The following is a 20,001-nucleotide window of genomic DNA, read 5'->3' on the forward strand; positions in this document are numbered from 1 at the left end:
GAGTCTAGAATGTGTGTTGTGAGATCACTGATAAAATGCTTGCTGTCTCCCTAGGCCATTTTGAAAGGTTGCATTCATATGATCAAGGGAAGTTCTGAGGGAAACAATGCCACTTGTTTTGCTTTTTCACAGTTTAAAAAAAAAAAGTGTGTCTGACTGTAGCCTTTGTATTGCCTTTTCTGAGCTCCAGAAGTTTAAATAAAATACTTATAAAATTAGTGATTTGTTTTAAAACCAAATCACATATACTTTGTTGAATTTATTGATACTTTAATCATTTGAGCCAGATCATGTGCAAAATCAGGTTCATAACAGGACTTTTGCTTATTTTTTTTTTAATTTAATGTTTATTTTATTATTTAAAAATTTTTCAATTTTTTTTTTTTTTTTTTTAGAGAGACAGAGCATGAGCAGGGGAAGAGCAGAGAGGGAGATACAGAATCTGAAGCAGGCTCCAGGCTCTGAGCTATCAGCACGGAGCCCAACGCAAGGCTCCAACGCATGAACCCTGAGATGACGACCTGTGCTTAACCAACTGAGCCACCCAGGTGCCCCTTTTATTTTATTTACTTTTGAGAGAGAGAGAGAGAGAGAGAGAGAGAGAGAGAGAGAGAGAGAGAGATTGTGAGCAGAGAAGGGGCAGAGAGAGGGAGACACAGAATCTGCAGCAGGCTCTAGGCTCTGAGCTATCAGCACAGAGCCTGACGTGGGGCTCGAACTCACGAGCTGTGAGATCATGACCTGAGCTGAAGTCAGATGTTCAACCAACAGAGCCACCCAGGCACCTCTGGACATTTGCTTTAAAAGTTGCCCTATTTTAATTCTACTTAAAAGATGTGTAATAGGAGCTACATTTACTGGTCCTCAAGTTTATAATTACAAGCACCAAATAGAATTATTCGAATATTCAGAATTACCTTGAACTCTTAGAAATACATTTTATTTTTAAAGAAAAATCTAACTGCTGTCCTGAAAAATAAGGTATATATATCAATGCCTAAAGTTAAAGGTGACTGGTAGTTACAATATCGCTTATTATGAAATTATTAGAACAAAACCATAGAAATCAGCATGTAATTTAACTCAGCCAATCTAAAAAAAATGCTCATGAAAACAGATACATGCAGGAACAAAGAAAGAAAGAAAGAAAGAAAGAAAGAGGAAGAAAGAGAGAAAGAGAAAGAAAGAAAGAAAGAGGAAGAGAAAGAGAGAGAAAAGGAAGGAAGAAAGAAAGAGAAAGACTTAAAGGAACAAAGAGAGAAAGAGAAAGAAAGAAAAGGGTAAGAGAAAGAAAGAAAGAAAGAAAGAAAGAAAGAAAGAAAGAAAGAAAAAGAAAAGAAAGAAAAAGAAGGAGGGAGAGAAAGAGGTAGGTAGAGAGGAAGGAAGAGAGGAAGGAAGGAAGGAAGGAAGGAAGGAAGGAAGGAAGGAAAGAAAGAAAGAAAGAAAGAAAGAAAGAAAGAAAGAAAGAAGGAAGGAAGGAAGGAAGGAAGGAAGGAAGGACCCAAAATCTAAGAATTCTACAGTGACTCATGCAATGGAGCAATAAATAGTTTTCCTTTTTTCTTTTAGGTTTGATTACAATTATTTGAAGTAAAGTAGGCTATAATCTGTTCCTGGTTTAGAGAGCCATGCTTCCAAAGCAAGGGGACAAAGATATTGCAGACGATATTCCAAAAATACTTCTCATAAACCTATCTGCGTATAAGTCCAAAGTAACACCATCCAAATGAATCTGCGTTCAAGTAACTGCTTTGTCTATTTTGCGTGCATGTATGTGTGAGGTTGGGCAAAAGAGGGCAGTGGCTTTGTTTTGCCAGTAGCTTTGTTCTTGCTACAAAAGATTAAGTACTGATGTTTCATAACTAGAGATGTTTCTCTTTTTTTATGGAGAACTTTATGTTTTTGTAAAACATTTGCAAGATGAGTTGGATGTTATAGTAAATTAGTATCACACTTTATCACACTTTATTTTTTCCATTTGGCAGGATACTAAGTAGATCAGAGAAGATATCCTGTATTCATTTTTTCACCATGGTCATCACCCAATTATTATCAAATCCTGAGTAGATGATTAGGTAAAAAAAAAAAGGAGAAAATGGGGCAATGAATCTAGGAGGGTGGCTGGTATATTTTCTGAGTTGTCACACTGTCACATCTGATACTGTTTTTATAAGATATATACATAAAGGTAAAATACAATCTCTGCTGTCAAGATATGTATTTTTTAAGTATAAAATATAATCATTGGTAAAATAATATTCACTGTGCCAATTTGAGTCATTTTGTTCACTCCTCTCAGAAGGTTGTGCTGGGGGTTATTAATATCGCATAAAATTTTGAAAAAAGTCTTTTCAGCAGAAGCTTCACAAATGTGGGGGATCCTTTCAGTTTATTTCATTTTTAAGTCAAATTAAAATAGTCAACATAATGGTATGCATTATTTTTTTTTTCCTTTTCCTGATCAAGTTCCTTCTTCACATTGTCCAAGGACTGAGCTTAAAAGTCAAAGCTCCAGTCAATTTGGCAATACTCATTTACTCTCCATTTATGTAGTTGTTGAGAAGCATTTGTTGAGTGGTTTCCCTGTGCTAGGCACTGGGGTAGGAACAAGGGAACTGAGCAGCCAACACAACAGACGCTGGCTGAAAACTTATCTAGCGAACTAGACTGTCATGCAAATTAAAACATGAGTACAGTGTGACGTGGCTATTGTAAAAGGTTTATGTGAGTTGCGATTGGGTGCATGTAGGAAAAAGCACTATTCCTCTTAAAGGACTTCTGGGAGTTGGTAATCAAAGGGCAGCCTCAAATCCTTTCTGCTAGGCAGCTGTCACCTGCCTGTCAGTTTAAAAGTTGACGTGTCTTTCCTATCCCTTCTCTGATGGTAAAAATTATATAGAGGCTGGAAGCAGAGACAAAATTGAGATGACAGTGCTACAGCATGAAAACTGGAAAGCTGCCAGGAAATGTAATGATGAGGAGGTGCTCATCGATATAAAGAACCGCAGAGATATCAGAATCCATACTTTCAGAGGTGCGTGGCAGAGAGCTAAAACAAATGGGTAGACTTCACAAGTGCACATTCTGTAGAATAGAGGCAAAATTGAGAACACAAAGAGTAAGAAGTGGAGATTGTGAGAGGTCAGTTTCAGGTCTGCTCCCTTTCTTACTTCCATTTGGAATCTGCTAGTAATTTATTTCGAGATGAAAATATTAGGAGGTGCTGTCTAAAGAAATATATTGCTTCTGTGCCACTGAAAATAAATTTAAGCAATCAAAACCTAAATTATATTATTTTTAAAAGTTTTAATTTATTTAAGTAATCTATACCCCGCGTGGGGCTCAAACTCACAACCTTGAGATCAAGAGAACCAGCCAGTTGCCCCTAAGCCATATTTTTTTGAACAAAAATAATATTTTATGAGAGATTATTATGAAACTAAAAATGCTCTTGAAAATAATCAGAGGTTAAAGATTTTGTATAACATATATATCTATTCCATCTTGAAACTGTGGTTGTTAAGAAAGTACTCTATTTGCACTGTGGTTAAGTGTAAGAAACATTAATCAGAAGATCACTTGATTCTTAAGGATTTATTTAGGAAGTTCTATAGATTCAGGCATCACAATGATATTTTAGTGAATATATTTTATGTGTGTGTACAGTGGGGAATGAGATCATATATGGTGTCCTAATATAAATAAATTTAGGGGGCATCTGGATGGGTCAGTCAGTTAAGCATCTGACTTTTAATTTCAGGTCAGGTCATGATCTCACGATTCGTGAGTTCAAGTCCTGCTCCAGGCTCCACACTGGCAGTGCAGAGAATGCTTGGGATTCTCCCTCTCCCCTCCTCTCTCTGTTCCTCCCCTGCTCTCTCTCTCTCTCTCTCTCTCTCTCAAAATAAATAAATATTAAAAAAAATGAAATTAGGAAATATAAAGGACTTTTAAAAAATTAAGATGCATAGATTAAGTGAAGATAGGAATACAAAATATGTTGTCAATCCCAATTATTTCTAACACATGGGTATTCATAGAGGACAATTTTTTTCTGTGTAGTTAGGCAACTCTCAGTGCCCTTTCCAAAGGTCAGCAACTCCCAGAAAGATGGATTATATATAGGTAGAACGATCTGGCATTCGTTATGTTTAAATTCCTGCTAACACTAATAAGATTATCTCTGCCCTTTTCCTCCATTTCCAAACAGTTTTGGAGACTACATTTTAGAAAAATGTCCAATATAGCTTATTTGAAAGAATATTCCCCTTTCCTATTATTTGATAATAAGTTAAGATATTTTACAAAGAGTATTATTAAAACAAAGCCTTTTTGGAAATGAAGAAAGCGTTGGAGTATAAAGGGCATTTGTCAATTTCTAACTGAACTCCAATATGTTTTAGTTGGAAAAGCATTAGCACAATAGCTATATTAACTTTCTTTATTTTAGAATGGTATAAATAACTGTGAGTAATCAATCCCTTTACAAGCAAAATGAGGTGTTTATCAGTAATGTTTGGTTTCCCCAGGTGCTTGCCTACGAGGTGGGCCCTGCCATGGACTACTGGTCATGCTATTATCCTTTCTGAGTTTTTAAGGTCCTTTGCTTATGGAATACAAAACAATACATCACTTGCAAAAGTGGGCCTGCTTCTCTCCATGCAAACACTTGCATTAAATAACATCATCATGAAAAATTTAGTTAGTAGACAAACAAAACCTGGTACAATCTCATTTCCCTTGTATATGCAGACTTAGAGTAGACACATTCATTGTGGGATACAGATTGATATTAGAAACAATGTGCATAGAAAGATTTATTTTACAGAACACACCTGATGAATGGTGATGTGTGTAAAGTGAAATTAGAAATCATAAAGATTGTGATGAATTTACTCCAAGCAGTCTTTTTAAAGAATTTAAAACAGCAAGTGTTAATTTATCCATTAAGAATATTACAGTTCCTAATAGCCAGTTGGTTTGGTAGAAGTCCCCTGAAAACAAAAGCATAATTATATTATTTGCTTATCATTTACAATAATAGTGAAATTGACAATGAAGGTATTAACTAGGATAAAAATTATTTAATATCATGGTTATATATTTTAAACATTACTGAAAATAAATTCTGTCCACATCCCTATATCTTTCTTATATTTTTATAGTAAAATCATATTTCCAGCTCTAAATTTTTATCACATTTTTGAAGTAATTAAAAATTAACAATGACTTAGTTTTTATGGCTCTAGTTTCTCCATATGGAGAAGGAATGTAATATAAGTTATTATGGTGTTGTAATTTTAAATAGATGGACTTTTATCATCAAAGTAATGCACACTCAAGGGCAAAAAAGAATAACAAAATGCATTCAAATCCCACTACTCAAGAGACTGGTAGTGTGAACCAATAATACACTATATAACCTAATCCAGACATTTTTATATACTTAAAATAACTTAAAAAAATGAATCATTCAGCAGATTTCTGTAATATCCTTTCTCCTGCATTTTTATAGTACTCTGATACATTTTATGTGCAATCATGTGTTAATCAAAATCCTTAATGTTAGGAATTCAGTAACTTCTAAATCTGGATTTTTATATTACATTGCAAGGTGCACTGTTGCAGCAATCTTGCCTCTCACCCTTTATACAGCATTTGAAAAGAATGCCCAAATGGCCTTCAAAAATCTGTACAAAGCAGTTCATGCAAGTGAATTGTTTAAGGAGTTCAGGTAAGTGGTTACTTCTTTGCATGCATTAATTATCTTATTGAACATGATTCTGTTTTAATTTGCTTTTCTGATTTTAAAAAGTGGGCAATTTAAATATGTTTATTAGATTTCTAAAAATAAATTTCTTGTACAAGTTATTTGCATTTCAATAGGCATATTTTCATCATTTTCTAATGAACGTGTAGTGTCCTTTATATATTTTAATAAGCAATGACTTCTGCAAAATTTCTCATCCTGAGCTACGTGAGATACTCAGCGCTGAATTTAAAAATTTTGCATTTTAAAGAATCAGTCATATAACTGACCAACTTATATGTTACATGAAAACCACTGCTATGGATGGGTTAATGTTAACCTGAAAGAAATCTAGTGATTATCTGTACTATATAAAACATTATTAAGTCAAACACATGAAGAAATTACAAAATACAGATGTTGAAAATAGGAGATGCATGTGCCCTCGTGAAATAAGTTTAAAATTAAAATTGGCCATGTTTAAGAAGAAAAATCATAACATGCTAACAAAATAAAGAGTAATTAATGAATAGTATACTACAGGAGGAAGGACAAATTGACAGGACATAAAGTTTGATGATCTAATATTTTGGGTGGAAAATAATTTTTGTGTTATAGTGGACTGTAACCTTGAAGTGTTTCAATGATAAGGAGTGAGTGGTGATGAAAAAGCATGACATTCGATAGCATTAATGACTAATGTAATAGGAAATTGATTTCCTAACACCTTCCCTTTGCATAGTGTCTTTTCCCTTAGATTGAAAGAGAATCAATATGTGAATATCTGAGTATATGAGAGGCAGCCAAGTGAAAAGAAAATGCTCTTCAATTAGCAATTAGAAGACTGGATTTCTTAACTTAATTGCACCACAAATGAGTTGTATGACCTTGGGCAAGTCATTTGGTCTTTCCAAGGTTTACTTTTCTCATGCACAAAATAAAATGGTATCTAAGGCCCAGTATTAAATTTATGCAATTGAAATTTGGAATAAATTTAAATCAAAAAGGGAGTATTAAATGCACTGAATGTCCTTTAGTGATGTTTCCCAAACCATTTTCTACTGAAGACCATTTTCCTTTTTGTAATAACTAATGTTTTGTTAAGGTTTAATTTGGAGTAAGCACCATTCTTAATGAAAGCTCACAGAACTCTAGAAGATCAGTATTGCTATTATTTCACATTATAAACTAAGAAACTAATCTAAAGGGAGGATAAACAATTCATTCCGGTTCTCCATGCTAGGATTCAAAGTCAATCTGACGCCATAATCTGTAACTGTAAGCATTGCCCACACTTTCTAAAATATGTTTTTTTTTTCTCAAATAAACTTGGAAAACACTGGCTTCCACAGAACAAAATCAGTTGATACAAAGTACTTTGGAATACTGAAGATTTACTTTGAATATCCAAGAAGGACATCATGTTCAGGGCGGCCTACATTTATTTTGACCATGGAAGTTGTATAAAAAGGAATAGTGACCACGTCAAAGGAAGTTCTGCAAAATGATTTGAAAAATGCTAATTCTTAGGTCTTAGGAGGCATCTAATTGTATTTTTATTCAGGGAGATCTGTAAAGAAAATAATTTCTTAGTAACTTGAAGAAGTAGTAGTAAGTATAAATAAAAAAGATCTCTATGGGATTTACTCTTCCATAAAATTAATTCCCACTTTCCATTTTTCATCTTTTTAGTGCATGTTAATGTAAAAATTCTTACCAGCATATTAAATATGTGTTTACCCAGGGAAAATTGTTTCAGGATGGGGACTGTAGTGCTCTGAAGAGGTCTAGATATTTTTACATTAGGATCATTCATTCCTAGCAGTGTTGCTTATGATGCCTCCAGTGTGGGTAACGTTGTTTACCATCTGTTAGTAGTTATGAAACACAAACATATTGGTTGTTTGAAAAATATTTCTGTATTATAAAATGATAAAATAAATACAATTTATACCATTATCCTGTAATGCTTATACCTTTAAGCATTTCATTTATACTCATCAAATAAGCAAGCTATAATAAAATGAAAGACATAAATCTTCCAAATTAGATACTTCACCATATTTAATCATCTGAGATTTCCCAAATATCAATTTGAGTGACAAAGATTTACAAAAAATCACATAATCAAAGAAATAATTTATACTTGATGACAGTGTCAATGATGGATATAGAATAGATTAGTATTTGATATATTTCATATTGCTATTTCTCTTTCTCCTGGAACCCATAAAACATATTCAATCTCATGAAATACACCAGAATTAGAATACAGGGAACAGCATTATACAGTTCATACCTACTATTTACAGATTCTGTATTTGCCAATTAGCTTACACGCTAACATGCATCTGAAACCCCAAAAGGAATACTTACAGATACTTTGCGGTCATTCACAGATACGCTCAAAACCAAGGAAAATTTGTGTCACTCAACGCACTTGTTTCCAGTTCAGGCTGAATGAGATTGTACTCTGCCTTTGCTTCAGTTCTCATATTGTAATAAAGTATCCTTTTCAAGATCTATTTATTGCCTTTTTTTTCCTCTACATTTTGTGCTTTTTGTTGGTGGCTTTGCTGTTTAAAATGCCCCATTAGCGGATAAAGAAATTGTGGTTTATATACACAATGGAATACTACGTGGCAATGAGAAAAAATGAAATATGGCCTTTTGTAGCAACATGGATGGAACTGGAGAGTGTGATGCTAAGTGAAATAAGCCATACAGAGAAAGACAGATACCATATGGTTTCACTCTTATGTGGATCCTGAGAAACATAACAGAAACCCATGGGGGAGGGGAAGGAAAAAAAAAAAAAAAAGAGGTTAGAGTGGGAGAGAGCCAAAGCATTAGAGACTGTTAAAAACTGAGAACAAACTGAGGGTTGATGGGGGGTGGGAGGGAGGGCAGGGTGGGAGGGAGGGCAGGGTGGGTGATGGGTATTGAGGAGGGCACCTTTTGGGATGAGCACTGGGTGTTGTATGGAAACCAATTTGACAGTAAATTTCATATATTAAAAAATAAAAAAATAAAATGCCCCATTAGCATAGTGCTGAAGTGAGGTTCAGTGTTCCTAAGTGCATGAAGCCCGCAATGTGCCTTATGGAGAAAATATGTGTATTAGATAAGCTTCATTCAGGCATGAGTTATAGTTCTGTTGGCTGTGAGTTCAATGTTAATGAATCAACAATGCCATACATCTAGGAAAGGAAGACAGATTAAAAAAAAAAAAGTGCAATAGATAACATTGTTGTGAGCTGAAATACGAAGAAATTTACAGTCATGTTACCCAGGATAAGGAAAATGTTAAAATCTTCCTGGCTAGTCTGGTTGGATTCTATGTTTCAAAAGGTGATAAGGTCTGAGGAATGTTAAACTCTCAGGCAAGGCAAGTTCTGCAGATTGGGATGCCTTGGAAAAAAATTTAAAATACTTGCATATAGTATTTATACTATATGGAAAATAGTTATGTAGAACAACAGATTTTCAATGCTGATGAGAATATGTTGCTTTGTAAGAACTTTGCCAAAGAACTACCTTTGTAAGGCCTTTGTTGAGACCAGAGGCTCTCAACAACCTGATCCTGTATTTCCCCAGGTGGGATAGTTCAGTATTTGCTAATTCAGTGTTCATGGCAACTTTGTAGTAGATAAATACTGTGATCAATGAGAATCAACTATATATTTTTAAAATTTGTTTTTTGATACCTCCCTGGCTTATGTTCAAAACTTGTAGAAATAAAGCTTGCAAAAAAATGCTGAGGTACTTTCCAAAGTCATATCACTGCTCTAGGGTTCTAATGTGGGGGGGGGGGGGGCGGGGAGTGGTGTCTAGTGTGGTTGAAAGATTTTCCCTATTCCAAAAATGAACTGTTGTATAATAGGACTAAGGAGCTAAGGTGCCACTTTGAGACCTCAAAGGAAAATTATGAGAGAGAACCCATGACATAAAAATCAGGATTCTTTAAGCTATGTGGGTAGAAAGAAGACCCTCTACTCCCTTAAAGTAGATTCCTGGACAGGAAACTGCCAGAGTGGCAGAATATGGCAGGATGGGTCTTAAGCATGAATAAGATACTGAGATTCATCAGACATACTTGGGAAACTTAGGAGCTGCATTTATTCTTTATGCAAATATTCAGAAAAGTTTAAATTATTTTCATTCATATGATACAGTCAATCGTGTTAGAGGGTGGTATACTTTAGCAAAGCCTGTAGAATCTAGGATTATAGCAATAGAAGACATATGAGATTTTATGTTGTAGACAGGCTGCTATATATATAATATGGTACTGTACATGTAAACTTTAAGGAAAAGCAGTTATTTCGAAAAGCAGATCTCTGTTTCAAGAGAAAGGGGTACAGATTTTAGGTATAGATATGTTTATTGATATAGCTACCAAGAATTATAGATACTAACATATATGTATATGTACTATTGAATATATATATATACACACACATATATATACACTTAATAATGTTTATATTTTCTAACTATATATTTATCCATATAAATCACAATACATAGATTTGGTACTCAGTTGCAAATAAGGGTTGTTGAACACAAAGATACATATGAATATCCAAGGCAAAATGTATAAGGAATGGTCGTCAGCAGCAAAAACTTGGTAAATGTCCACTTTAGGGAGTTTGTAGAAGAAAATAAATTAGCAAAATAGAATACATGCCATAATGCTATGAAGAAAGTAAGAGAGAATATAATGATGTGTGACCACTGGGACCGGATGTCATCATTAATGTGATTTTCACATCAACGGAGGTAACAGGCTGAAATAAGATGTGTTATATTTAAGGCAATCAGTGTGCCTCACAAAAACAAAGTTGAAGGAACACTATATGGAACACTTGCGATAGGGAGGAGGGTGAGGGGATGAGAAAAACAGTGATCTAAGCAAAACTAACCTTCCTTATGCTTCCACAGCATATGTACTTTCATTTTGAAAAAGAATTCTATGGTGGTTGGAACGTGGTAGAACACTCAAGAGATTTATTTTATATGAAATAATTTATTTGGAGTCTAATAATAAAAGGAATGATGAGACCTAGATAATATCAATACTTACATTAACGTAGGAAAAAACTGAGGTAGTGACATTAAGTAAACTGTACTAGGATACACAGTACAGTCAGGGTGTAAATGCAGGCCATTTCAGATTCTCAGTTGTAAGGCCTACTCACATAAGTTAGGATGTTGGTGTGTAAAACCTTTCTCTCTAAAGACTGACTAATTGATTGGTTGAAGTAAACTTTATTTTTTAGAGTAGTTTTAGGTTCACTGCAAAACTGAGGGGAAAGTACAGAGATTTCCCACATACTGATTGTCCTTATACACACATAGCCTCCCCAATTATCAACATTCCCCACAGAGTGGTATAACTGTTACAGCTGATGAACCTGTACTGACACACTATTAATATTCAGAATCCATATTTTGCATTAGGTTTCAATAGGTGTACATTCTATGGATTTGGACATATGTACAATGGAATATATCCACCATTATGGTATCTTATAAAGTAGTTTCATTGCCCCCCAAATTCTCTGTGTTCTGCCTATTCATCTCTCCCTGCCCCTTAACCTTTAGTAATCACCCATCTATTTACTGTCTCCATAGTTTTGTCTTTTCCAGAATGTCATATGGGTGAGATCATATAGTATATCAATTTTTCAGATTGGCTTATTTCACTGACTAATACCCACTTAAGGTTTCTCTATATCTTTTCATGGCATGATACCTCTGAATAATATTCCATTCTTTGGATGTATCATAGTTTATTTATCCACTCACCATAGTTTATTTATCCATTTTACTGAAGGAAAGACATTTTGGTTGCTTCCAAGTTTTAGCAACTATGAATAAGGCTGATAAAAATATTTTGATACTGTCTTTTGTGTAGCTACACTTTGCAGTTCCTTGGGACAAATATCAAGGAGTGTGATTGCTGGATCATATGGTGAGAGTATGTTTCATTTTGTAAGAAACCATCAAATAGTCTTCTAAACTGGTTGTACCATATTGTCATCCCACCAGCACTGTATGAGAGTTCCAGTTGCTGCACATCCTCACCAGAATTTCACATTGGGGCGCCTGGATGGCTCAATTGCTTAAATGTCTGACTTCAGCTCAGGTCATGATCTCACGGTTCATGAGTTTGAGTCCAGCATCAGGCTCCATGCTGACAGCTCGGAGCCTGGAGCCTGCTTCTGACTCTGTGTCTCCCTCTCTCTCTGCTCCTCCCCTGCTTGCACTCTGTCTCTGTCTCTCTTAAAAATAAAAATAAATATTAAAAAAAATTAAAAAAAAGAACTTTGTGTTATCAGTTTCTTGGATTTTGGACATTCTCTAATAGGTCTATAAGGGTATCTCACTACTGTTTTAATTTGTATTTCCCTGATGACATGAAAGGTGGAACATCTTTTTACATATGCATATTTGCTATTTCTATATCACCTTTGGTAAAGTGTCTATTAAGATCTTTGGCCCATTTTTATATCAGGTTGATCATTTTCTCAGTGCTGACTTTTGAGGGTTCTTTGTATATTGTGGATAACAGTTCTTTATTAGTCTTTATCAGTTGTTTGCAAATATTTTCTCCCAATTTGTGGCTTGTTTTCCATTCTCTTGGCATTGCTTTTTGCAGAGCAGTTTTTAATTTTAATGAAATCCATTTTATTAATTCTTCCTTTCATGGATTGTGCTTTTTGTGTTATATCTAAAGTCATCAACAAGCTGAAGGTCATTTGATTTTATGTTCTCTTCTAGGACACTATAGTTTGTCTTGTTATTTAGGCCTGTGATACATTTTGTATTTAGTTTTTGTGAAGGATATAAGGTCTGTATTTAGATTTTTTTTATTTTGCATCTATATGTCCAGTTGTTCCAGCACCATTTGTTGAAAAGACTATTTTGCTCCATTGTATTGTCCTTGCTCCTTTGGCAAGGGCAGTTGATCTAGGTCTATTTCTGGGTCCTCTATTCTGTTCCATTTATTTGTTTATTATTTTGCCAATACCACCTTGTCTTAATTACTATAGCTTTATAGTATGTCTTGAGGTTGTGTAGTGTCAGTACTCCAACTTTTTTCTCTTTAGTATTGTGGTGGTTATACTGGTTCTTTGTCTTTCCATATAAAATAAGAATCAGATTGTCTATATCCATAAAATTATTTACTGAGTTTTGACTGGGATTACACAGAATCAATAGGTCAAGGATAGAAAGAACTGACATTGACAATATTGAGGCTTCCTATCCATGAACTATTTATTTAGCTTTTTGATTTCTTTCATCTGTATTTTGTGTTTCTCAGATCTTGTACATATGTTTTTATTTACATCTAAGTATTTCACTTTTGGGATGCTAATGTAAAATGTATTATGCTTTTTATTTCAAATTCCACTAGTTCATTGCTGGTAGATAGGGAAGCAATAAACTTTTGTGTATTAACCTTGTATCCTCAATGCTGCTATAATCACTTATTTGTTTTAGGAGTATTTTTTGTCAATTTTTTTTTTGGATTTTCTCCATAGTCTATCATGTTAGCTGTGAATAGAGGTAATTTTATTCTTTCCTTCCTAATTTGTATACTTTATTTAATTTTCTTGTCTAATTGCACTAGCTTGGTCTGCTAGTACAATGTAAAAAAGAAGTGGTGTGGGAAGATTCTTGCCTTACGTTGATCTTAGTGGGAACACTTCTAGTCTCTCACCACTAATTATGAAGTTAGTTTTAAGTTTTCTTAGACATTTTTTTTTTTTGTCAGATTGAAGAAGTTCCCCTTTGTTCTTAATTTACTGAGAGTTTTTATCATGAATTGGTGTTGAATTTTGTCAACACTGCTTTTCTGCATCATGTGATTTTTCTTTTGTTCCTCTTCTTCTTTTTTTCAATCTGCTGTAATGGAATACATAAATTGATTTTCAAATGTTGAACTAACAATACCAAGGAAAAATCCACTTTGTCATGGTGTAGAATTCTTTTTATCTTTTAGTGGATTTGATTTGTCTTTGTTGAGGATTTTTTCATCGATGTTCAAACTATAGTCTGTAGTTTACTTCTAATGTTTTTATGTAGTTTTGGTATTAGAGTAATGATAATCTCATAGAATGAATTAGGAAGTATCCCCTATGCTTCTGTCTTCTGTGAGAGATTGTGCAGAGAATTGGTATAATTTTTTCCTTAAATGTTTGGTAGACTTCACCTGAACCCATCTGGGTCTTGTGTTTTCTATTTTGACAGGTTATTAATTACTGATTTATTTAATAGATAAAGGCCTATTAAAGTTATCTATTTCTTCTTATGTGAATTTTGGCAAATTTTCACCCCTCTTTATCCTTGATAACTTTCCTTGGTCTGAAGTCTGCTCTATTTGAAATTCATATAGCTCTTCCTGCGTACTTCGATTACTGTCCACGTGGCATATCTTTTCCCATCTACTGACTTTTAATCTATATGCATCTTTACAACTAATGTGGGTTTCTTGAAGACAACATATAGTTGGCTCTTGTTTCCAGATCCACTCTGACAATCTTTGACTTTTAACTGGTTCATTCAGACTTCTGACATTCAAAATGGTTATTGATATAGTTGAATGAGTATCTATACTATTTGTTTCTGTTTTCTATTTGTTTCCTTTGCTGTTTTTTTCTATTTTTGTCTTCCAGTCTTCTTTATTTTATGGTTTTAACTGAGCATTTTATACAATTTCATTTTCTTTCTTTTCTTAGCATATCAGTTATACTTCTTTTTTCTCATTTATTTTTGAATCAGTAAATCATTTAATTTTATTTGTATTTTTATAATTAGTATATTATTTGTGAATGTATAATTCTCTGAATGGTGTATGTAAAAGGATCACATACTCAAAAAGTCAATGATTTTTATATTTTTCATTATAAATATTTCATGTTGAACATTATTCAACATTTCATTTTGGCACAGTTAGCATTTTTTTAAATGTGGTTTTAAAGAGGTTAATTTCCACTACATCATAAATGTAAGCATTCATTTTAACAGTATTTGTATTTTAATTCAGAAGTATTGAAGGGTGCCTGGGTGGCTCCGTCAGTTAAACACCCACTTTTTGATATTGGCTCAGGTCGGGATCTCAAGGTCCAGAGATGGAGTCCTACCAACAAGGGGCTCCGTGCTGGACTCCACGCAGAAAGAAGCCTGCTTGGGATTCTCTCTCTCTGCCTCTGTGCCCTTCCCCCACTCACACACACACACTCTCTCTCTCTCTCAGAATAAATAAACTTAAAAAAAAAAGTATCGATGCCTACTAATGTGTGTGTGACATCTTGCCATCCCCATCTTAAGTATTCATCCATTTAAAATTCACATGAATATTAAAGGATATATACCATTTGATATTTGCAAACTAAATATTTCTAGGACAGGAAACTTTGTACTATTTCACATTTTATGAAATCATATTGTACAAAATAAAAGTTGTAAAAAATAAAAATAAATTGTTAGAAGTAAGAAAGATAGTATTTTGTATATCTATATGAGTATCTGACACATTTCTACTACAATAGTAAACGTTGTTCAAATATGATTAGGCTCTTTTCAAGGTGTGAATGCCTTCATTACTCATTCAGGTTTCCCATCTTTGATATATAATATTTTTTGAACATTCAGGAATGGATTTTAATTGTATCAATTTAGCTAAACTGGAACTACTTTTCCCAGAATTCTCTTCCCTTTATGTTACCAATTATGGTGAGCCACAAGAGGTTTTTTGTTTTTTGTTTGTTTGTCTGTTTTGTATGAGAAACAGAAAGTAGAAAGCATAGGTGGGCACTCCTTTATTCCACAGAAGATAGTTCATACAGATCCCATGCTCCAATACTGCTCACATTCATTGTTGCTCATCTGCCGCCTCACTTACTGGTGCATGGCAGCATCCAGGACTTCCAGATCTGGCCAGTCCTTTCTTCAGTGTCACGGACTCCTTAGGACCATTTTCAACACAGGGCCAAATGGAATCGACCTTCCTTACACATCACCTCCATTATCAGTGTTTGGAGTTTGGAGGTGGTGAGGCACTGACAACTGTGTCCATTGTAGATTTCAGCTCACCCTAGCAGGTCCCCATTTTTCCTTGCTCCATCCCACTTAGTACTTATTTTTCCTTCCAGACCACCTTATCTTGTGGTTTTGAGTCATCTCAAAATTAAGTTGCTATGCTTCTTTGTTCAAACCTGACTGAAACAGGCAGAGACAAATTTCGGCAATATTTTCTACTTTGGTGGTATCCTGGCCATACCTCTATCTCAACATTTATCAAATTGTCTTGCACTTACCCATTTGTCTCTCCCACTGCACTGAGGGTAATGACAGGAAGATTTCTTTTTCTTTATCTATCTTTTTATTGTAATAGAGGAGTTCTGTGCATTGTGCATTAAAAATAATATATGCATGCTGAATTGAATCAGGCCCTTTACAAATTCATGTTTACTTAAACATTTCCAATAAATTATTTTTAAAAAGTAAAGTACTTCAAGGAAGTCTAATGTTGTTATGGTTTTTATCTTAAAGGGCTCATGTATGTAATAGTAGTAAGGTGAGCAGGTGTCTAATTATAAGGAAGCCCTTAGGTCAATTGCTGATGTATTTAATAAAGGCTATTTTCACCCCAAACCATCTGTGAATCTTAGCTTTCATCATTCAAGGACTGTAGCTTTGTTTTTGGTTACATTTGAGAACTAATGGTATAATAGGCTGTATCATTCTATAAACCTTAATCTATTATAATTCTTGCTTTTATGTTTACAACCAAAGACTCTGTTTTCAAAGCCTGTTCTGTCCTGAATCCATATACTGGCTCAGTCACTGCCACCGTTTTTTTGGGAAAGACACACCACTCCAAGTGTGTCAGGGATAATATCTACATTATAAACAGGGTTATTATAAAGGATAAAAAACATGTAAATACAAATTATACACAGTCCTCAGCACATAATATTTGTTCAATGGGTATTAGCTATTGTTACTATCAGATTTGTTTTAAGAAAAAGGAGAGTAATAACTAAGCACTTTATAGGTGGCTATGTAACACCATAGTTTAATTCATTGCATATATATACTTAGGTACAAAAAAAAAGTTCACTGCTCGGTTGAAGCTATGAATTTTTCATATCTGTAACCAGGTCCTACTAAATTAAGAAATCATTTCTGACTACAAGTTAACCAATTTTTAAAATTGCTATTCTTCCATTCCTGACAGTATAACAGCAACATATTAAAATGCTAAAAATGCAACTCTTAACATTTGTAGGTATAGCTCATGAAATACTATTTACAATGAGAAGCTGACTCATTGTCTTTCAACCCCGTATTTCATAAAAGAAAAAAAAGTTCTTGGCCATGTAGACTGTGGAATTTTTTTTTACATTTGATATTTCTCTATGTGACAGTCTGAATAAGTTAAAAGTTAATGAAAACAATTTCCAAGGAAGAAAATATCTGGTTTTTAAATAGTCATATGTAGTGATATTACATTGGTATTTATTTTGGTATTCACTGTAATCTGAGTCTAAATAAATATTGATGACTATATCCTGTTCCCAATAATATAGATTCACATTTAGTAAACTGTACAATATCTGCCAACAGAATCTTGCAGTGTTGTTAGGACACTGATACTATGACTAAGAGTAATAGCAAATTATTTTAGGGACTTTAGCAAATCCCTGTCTTGGGGGTTTCCTTTTATTATTACTATCCATAAACAATGAACTGTCAAATGTGTGAGGAAAGTTATGTGATTATAAAAATCACTATGTGACTTTTAAGAGCCAATATACTCCTTTTTAAAGTATGTTATCAGGTATAAATAAATAGACAATTATAATTAAATAAATAAACAATTAATTAATTAATTAATGGAATTAATAATTTTATATAATCTGTATTGTGACACTTTATGACACAGAGCAATATCATGACAAGTGACCAACTGATTAACAGTCTGTCAAACCTTCATGGAGGGGAGATTTCCTAGGAGAAAGATTTTAAAGCAGAACAAAACAAAATGAAACAAAACAAAGCACACAAAAAACACAACTTCCTTTAAGTAGGAAATTTTTCTGGTCAGAACATCTGTGTAAAAAATGTGTAATGCTTTCTCTACATGTTTACCAGGTGAGGTTTCCAGATTCAGTTCATCCTTATCATTGTTAAACATCACCCTGATAATCCATAGTGCCATTCCCCTCTCATCTGTGAGCTCAACATTTATGTGCATCATGATTATAATTCTAACTAATTAGTTTATTTTAATTATAATCAATACACTAAGGAGAAGTTTGAGACAGCTGATATGATGTATTACCAATTCTAAAAGCATTTGTCTTGCTTTTGGCAGTTGTGCTATCTCTGGAATGGCCCTGCCTGCTTGGCAGGAACCTGTTAGGGCCATTATGATTACTGCATGCAGGGGCATTAGCTGACAGTTCTTCTTCCACTCCTGATAAATGTATGCCTGCAGTGTAATCACATCCACATGGTCTTGCTCTAGCATTTACCTATAGCTTCATCAAATATGAGAATATGTAACATAAATATATGAGAGTCACACATATACATGAATCAAGCATAGCATCATAGTAGATGACAGGAAGTCTATGTGATAGTCTCTTCTGAAAGCCTATGCTACATGAAGCTCTGTAAGTAGCTCTGTGGGGAGAAAACACTTCTGTTACTATGTTAAGGATACTTGAGTGGTTCTTAAAAACTGATATACTGGAAAATGATTTCAGAGGCATGAGAGGATTTTCCCCCAGTGTAATATTTACAAATCAGTGATTCTGAAATATCATAGGCTTTGTGGTAAGGTGGGAAATTCCTATATGAAGTTATTAACAAAGACCTGTACTGGACTTAAATTGAGCATTCAAATATATAACTTTCCTCTGATGTTGTTCTAGCATATACTCATATTTTAAAACTCCACATTGGAAACTTGACCCTGTTTTTATTGATAAATCTTTTATTCTTCTCTCATGAATTATTCAAGTACTTGTGCCAGGCAAGCTTATTTTCAGTGAGTGAAAAGGAGATTCTCAAATCATATGCCATAATTTCTTTCAGTAAAAACCAAACTCTTTTTCTATACACATAATTTTATTTTGATAAAATTGTATGTGTTTGGTGATTTAACATTCTTTATTGTTGAAATAAACATCATGATTTTAAATGTATTTGATGCATTGAATCAATCTTAAATGAATTAACTTGCTCATGCTATTGGTCAACACCAAAGAATACGGCTCCATTAGAAATGTGCACCTTGTCACACTGATATGCTAGACTCAGTACTGCTCTGAGAAGGAGACAGAATTGAAACCACTAAAGACTATGTAATTGTGTGATAAGGAAGAGACAGAAAGATACTCACAGCTGATAAGAGCTGAAAAATGGCCAGGAATAAGGTACTGATCTCTGGCTTACTGACTGCATGTACATTAAAATGAGAGATAAAAGTTGTCAGATAGGATATATTTTTAAAAAAAGAAAAAATAATTAGCTTTAGAAAGATTAAAGGCAACCTTATTAAGCAGTGGACTTTGACTATAGGCAGTATTTGATAGTAAGTTAAATAAATGTGAATATTTTACCATGGAAATATAAGAGGGAAAACAGACAAAAACATTTTACTTTTTTTTTAAGTGGAAAAACTTTGTATCTTAATTTCTTCATCTATGTATTTGTTTTTTAGTTTTCTTGAAGTTAGATTATTGGAAATAGAAGGAAACTTTAAAACACTCTTAATTTTACAGGAAAGGAAACTAAAAAGTCTAAGTGACAATCCCCCAAATCTATTTATTATAAGGACTGCTTAGGTTAGAATGTTTTCCAGTTTCAGTTCATGTTAAACATTCTGTACTGGCTTTCCCTTTTTCAAATGTGACTTCTTCCTTAAATATATATTAACTATGCATTGTTTTAATATTCTATATATATGAGACTTCATATATACACAAAGTGTTTCTTTACATCAAAGCCACTACATATTATAATTTTAAAAATGAAAAAATTGTGGTATGTATAAAGGATCAGTAATATGGTTAATTTTCCAGTAAAATGTAAGAATAATTTTCCTAGTGAATGTCTATAGTTCTATGTATTCACTGTGCAAATATGCCTTAATATCAAGAATGACTGAATTCCAGGGTGCTTGGGTGGCTCAGTCAGTTATGTGTCCAACTTTGGCTCAGGTCGTGATC

At 33.7% G+C, this 20,001-nt stretch overlaps 1 pseudogene; it reads left to right on the top strand.

Annotated features, from left to right (window-relative positions):
- Positions 1–2,925: 2,925 nt before the first annotated feature.
- The window catches only part of LOC132670911 (alpha-ketoglutarate-dependent dioxygenase alkB homolog 4-like), a 138,870-nt pseudogene continuing 121,794 nt past the window's right edge, over positions 2,926–20,001 (top strand).

This window comes from Panthera onca, chromosome C1 (assembly GCF_046562875.1).
Source record: "Panthera onca isolate mPanOnc1 chromosome C1, mPanOnc1 haplotype 2, whole genome shotgun sequence".
NCBI lineage: Eukaryota > Metazoa > Chordata > Mammalia > Carnivora > Felidae > Panthera > Panthera onca.